Genomic DNA, 6,118 nt, shown 5'->3' on the forward strand with positions numbered 1-6,118 from the left:
GAATGGAAGACGTGCCGGTAGGATTGAGGAGGTCTTCGAAGTATTCGGCCCACCGACCCACAACGTCCCGAGTCGAGGTCAGAAGCACACCACCCCCACTATAAACAGTGTTGGTGCTGCACTGCTTTCCCCTCCTGAGACGCCGTATGGTAGACCAGAATCGCCTCGAAGCCATACGGAAGTCTTTTTCCATGGCCTCTCCAAACTCCTCCCATGCCCGAGTTTTTGTCTCAGCGACCACCTGAGCTGCATGCTGCTTGGACTGCCGGTACCCGTCAGCTGCTTCCGGAGTCCCACAGGCCAAAAATGCCCGATAGGACTCCTTCTTCAGCCTGACGGCATCCCTCACCGCCGGTGTCCACCAACGGGTTCGAGGGTTGCCGCCACGACAGGCACCTTGCCACAGCTCCGATAAATCGCCTCAACAATGGAGGCACGGAACATGGCCCACTCAGACTCAATGTCCCCTGCCTCCCCCGGAACATGTTCGAAGTTCTCCCGGAGGTGAGAACTTCCCAACAGACCCTCACAATACGTTTGGGCCTGCCAGGTCTGACCAGCATCCTCCCCCACCATTGGAGCCAACTCACCACCAGGTAGTGGTCAGTTGACAGCTCCGCCCCTCTCTTCACCCGAGTGTCCAAAACATGCGGCTGCAGATCAGATGAAACTTTTCTGCAGCCATTTTATCCAATTTAAATAAGGTGGATGGTTAGCAGGTCACCAGTTCATCATTAGCCAACATAAAGACACTGGAGACAAACAACCACTCACACTGAGAGACAATTTAGACTCACTAAGTAACCTTGGTCTGGTCATTTCATTGGTTAACATGTTGACAGTTACAGCCCTTTACTAGTTAATACGTAAAGCTTTTTCCTTTGTTTTTGTCTCAGAGCGAGGCTGCCAGGATGGTGCTGAAGCATCAATAAAAGCACAGTTGGTGCTCCTTCCCCACCCCCGAAGTAGCACTGAGTGTAACTAGTCAACTAGTTGAGTCAAAATTGCAAACTAGTCGACAGCTACACATTTAATGTGGAACTAGTAACTACTAAGGCCAAAATGACAACAACTGGTCAACTAGTGAGTATGTGGGGCTTCATTAGATAACTAGAAAGGTCACCCACTAGTGCAGTTAGACTAGTTAACTGGTCAACACTTTGGATTCATTAGTCAACTAGTTGGCATTGTATACTTTCAAGTAATAATTAGTGAGGCTAAAAGCTTTAACTGGTCAACGAGTGAGCATTTGGAGCTTTACTAGTTTATAAATTACTAGGAGTATTAAGAAGTAGTTTCACTAGTCAACAAGTGAATATTTTGGCCTTTACAAGGTAACTAGCAAACATTTTAGGGACACTGGTTAACTAGTTGACATTTGTTAGTTCTACTAGTTACATAGTAAGATGATAGTATTTCAACTAGTGAGCAATTAAATTTTTACTAGCTAACTTGATAGGCTAAAATTGGTCTAACTAGTGCAACTACTAAATATTTCAGACCTTACTACCCAACTAGTAAACACTTTAGGTGTACTTTTAAACTAGTTGACTAATTTAGATTCACTAATTAACTACTTAGGGTAAAAAAACCTACTCAATATTGTGGGCCATACTGAAGGTTTAATAAACATTTTAAAGACTCTAGTTAGTGACATTTTTGTAGCTCTACTACTAATTTAGTAAGGTCAAAACCCTTTAACTGTCAGGATTCTAACTTTTCTAAGAGAGCAGTTCGGCGTCAGACAGACACTTTACCACAGGGCAAAACAATGCTCCAACGCTGATCTGGTTCCCACCACAGCCTTAAGTACCTGACTTCACCTGATGAGCCTAATCCACTGCAGGTGTGGAAGGAGTGGAGAGGCGCTGCCAATCAAAAGGCCAGGACGGCCCACCAGGAAGTACAACATAAACTCCAAATCACCACATTAACTAGGTAACTAGTGAGCATTTTAGTCTTTACTATTTGACTAGTTAAGTTTTTAGACCACTGTAGATAACTGTAGGCCAAATTTGTGTTGACTAGTTACATGTGAAGGTTTTTATGCTTACTAGTTAACTTTTATGACAATCATTAGTTTGGCCCATTAATCTAATGTTAAATTAGCCAATTAGTTGAGATTTTTGGGCTACTGCAGCTATTTGACTAAGTACTAGTTGACTAGTACAACTTATGATCCATCTAGTTGGACAAAAGTGCTAGTAATTGGAAAAAAAAGTTACTAATCTGAGTTTTTGTAATGCACCAAGATGTATAGGAAGTCTCACTAAATGTGCAACTAGTGCAGCGTAGTCGTGAATTAGTGCTGGACAGTGATGCTTGATAACAAGGACCTTAAATAAATACCCTAATGACTTGCCATACTAAAGAACCCACATGCACAGAGAAACTGTTGTTTCTCTCTGTGCATAAATGACTGAATGACGGCTGAAATTTGGTGAAGAATGTGTTGTTAACAAAATTGTTAAAACTGACAAAAAGAGCAAACAATCAGCTAAAAGCTAAAATTAGCAAAACAATAGTTAAAAGTTAAAATGAACAAGCTGTAATTAAAAACAAAATGAACAAAATCATGACTTCAAGCTAAAATGAGAGAAACAGCAAAAACAGGGAAACGGTAAAATTAGCAAAATATTAGCTGAAGGCAAAAAATTTGCAAAACAGTAGCTAAAAACTAACACAAAACCATAGCTAAATATCTAGAACCGGGGAGAAGGAGGCGAACCCAGAGTGCAGACTCATCCTAAGAAAACTAATTTATCAACATAAAAATAACACAAAAACAAAAGACTGACATGGCAGCAAAAACAAACTAAATACACAACATAAACTACCGGAGCGACAAGGTAAACTGTAAAGGTGAAGAACATGGAAAAAGAAACAAGCAGGGAACCAAGAGCAATGAACCAGTGAGGAAGTGGAGAAAGTGACCGGGTTTTAAAGACAGAGGGAAATCAACGAGAGTGGGCACAGGTGGAAGGATTGCTAGGCTTGGGACAGGTGTAGATGGGCGTGGCAGGTAGACAAGAGATAGAGAAGTGAATGAATGAGTGAATGATGATAGGCACAGAGAACATGAACACAACAAAACCCAAACCAAAAGGAGACCAACAAACATCAAACACAAAGAAACAAACAAAACCGAATCCTGACAGCTAAAAGCTAAAATAAACAACAGTAGTTAAAATCTAAAATGTGCTTAACTGTAACTAAGTTAAATTGAGGTTAAAAAAATGATGCTTAAAAGCTAAAATAATAATAAAAAACCTTCTTCTGCACTCTGTTTGTATAAATAATAATTTAAAAACAATTAAAAGCTCAAACATCAGCAGTGATAATAATCTCCTCAGTCACTTTAATCATTAGCAACTTCTATCTACAACTTACAATATACAATTCAACTAAGTCAACTAAGAATCTGAAGGAGCTGAAGGACACACACATACATATATATATATATATATATATATATATATATATATATATATATATCTTCTAGACAAGGCACACTTGAAAGCCTTCACTTTTCTCAAAAAACGACAGTGCGCCTTATAATCTGATGCAGTATTCTTCCGTGAGTTTTGAACCATTTGATTATCTTTGTGATCATTCATAGAGGGAACATATAAATGCTGATACAGACGAATCAGCTCCACTAGAGCAGCGAAATCGTCCCTTTTGAATAAAGCGCGGCGGTCCGCGCAAAGTTACAATAATTGGGAGGTGCACGACGATGCGCTTTATATATGACAAAAGTTCGAAAATGGACCATTCATTGACAGTACGTCTTATAATCCAGTGCACCCTATAGTGCAGAAAATACGGTACAAATGTGCTTCAGTGTCTCAGTCTGTGGTTCTTTGCATACTTAGACCACACACTGACTTGGGAAAGGAAGAATTATATGAACTATTCTGCAGTGGATCCAGTGAATAACTCATTATCATGGGCAGAGAACACAAGATGTTGCAGTGAATTGTCCTTCTGTGTGTTCACTACTGGCCTTGTAACAAGTAGCATCCTCACACATTAACCAGCAAAATGAATTGATACGCCTCCAACATTTACAGTGGGAAGACTCATCCAGGGAGTGTGGCATGAAGCCAGAAACATTTGACAAGTCGTATTTTTTTCTGTGACTGACATTAGTCTCGATTGATACCAACTTATATTCTTCAGTTTAGTTTTCTCTTCTTCTTTTTGGCTAAGACTGAGAACTCTAATACATAAGTCAAAATTAAAAAATCAAAGTAAACACAAGTGGCTGTACCCACTTAAAATAGTTTAAGTTTCCAGAAATACCAGAAGTGCAGCGCCACTTTTTGAAATCCATGAACACTCGAAACCGTTTCTGCTCATCTAACAAGAGGAAGGTGATGAAAGAGTCTGGAAAATAAATCACCACTTTTAGAGCTCAGTTTCAGGATGGAAATGACTGAATCACAATGCTTGCTTCCTCTTTTCAGTGGCTGCACTTGATGCGTGACATTAGCAGAATTTAAGCTTGCAAAGGCCCATTGAGGTTAGTTGTTTGTGATACGTGTTCTGTTCACATTTCTCCATTTCTGGTTTTGTGAAGGAGTCAGAGATTAAATCAGAAGATACACATGACAAAGACTTTATTTGTGTATTGGGTTTTCCAGTGGGGCCATAGATTTTTGCAAGCAACAACGCAAAAGAATGAGAAAAATGTTAAATTTACAGAGAAGCAAGCGAGTCGGTGGGAACTTGGAAACATGACTTAAAGGCAAACAATAGCTTCTACTGAGAGAGCTGCTGAACAAGGACGCTGACCCTGTGGAACAAATGTCATGGACTGTTTCATGGTTCAGAGTTCATATTAACTCTGTGAAACTAACAGCGCCGTAAAATCTAAAAAATAGTTAAAGATCTACACGAATAAAACAATATCAGCACATAGTCTGGATTGGTTTCCAAGACAGATAATATCAAAACAATGCAACAGCTGATGGGTTAGAACATAAAGTAATTTACAGGGGGATATCTGGGGGAAAATTATGAACAATTAATATCTTACCTGTTATAGATAAGTCTTTGAAGAACCTCAGTTTGGAGAAAGTTCACATCTGACAGGACAGATGAGCTAATGGCTAGTCCAACACTGCCAGGACCAAAGTGAATTCATGTTATATTAAAACTCCAGTTTTCAAAATTTAATTAGCAGTTTATGTGCACGCCATATCATATACCTTTACATTGTAGTCTGTTTTGCATTACACAGTTATCTACACAGCTGTAAAATGTTTATGGAGCTCGGGGCCATTTTGGCAGGAATATCATGATATTTGTACTGGAATAACTGTGTAAAGGTTTAAACAACAGCTTTGCATGAACCACAAAGAAAGTTTGAAAACTGGAGTTGTTTTAAAATTACAAAATCTGCTTTTAAGGTGAGCCCACTTGAATTATATTGACAAGCTAATATTGGCTTGTTTGCCAAAGTAGATTTTTGAAAGCACCTGCTCATCTGCCACATCTGTCTTTATGTCTAGCTAGCTAGACTTTACGCCAAGCTAATCTAACGAGTTAGCTTTTTTTCCTTGTATCTGACTCTTTGAAACATCTGTTCCATTATTTACTCTCCATGTATTACAAGGAAGTCCCCCAGTTTTTTGACATATCGCTTCAAATGAATCACCCAAAACCTAATTTGAACTTCAGCAGCTGTTTACTGTCAGGACAAGAGCAGCATCAAGAGCCTGTTCTCCACTTGATTTGGATTTTTGTTTTTTATAGAAGTAAAGCTGAACTGTTTTAAGTCATTTTTAAACATTATAAGGTTTTAAACAAAGCCTTGTTAAGTAATTTTTTTAAATATTATACTTAAAAAAGGATATTTTAATGCAGCACTACTTTAGTTTGTGGAACTATTTCACAGCCATAGATTCATTCACAATCACAGAAGCAAACAGAGGTAATTTTTCTGACAGCTGCTGTTGCAAAACCACAAAATGGCTCATACTCCTGTCCCACGGCTTTATGTTTAATTAAACTACCAAGTATTCTGACAAAAAGTCACAACTTGCGGGGCTCATTATTTTGCAGCAAGTGAGACATGACTGCGTCACACCAGGAAGTTCCTTTATCTTTCAGC

Source organism: Kryptolebias marmoratus, linkage group LG4, assembly GCF_001649575.2.
Source record: "Kryptolebias marmoratus isolate JLee-2015 linkage group LG4, ASM164957v2, whole genome shotgun sequence".
In the NCBI taxonomy this organism is placed as follows: Eukaryota; Metazoa; Chordata; class Actinopteri; order Cyprinodontiformes; family Rivulidae; genus Kryptolebias; species Kryptolebias marmoratus.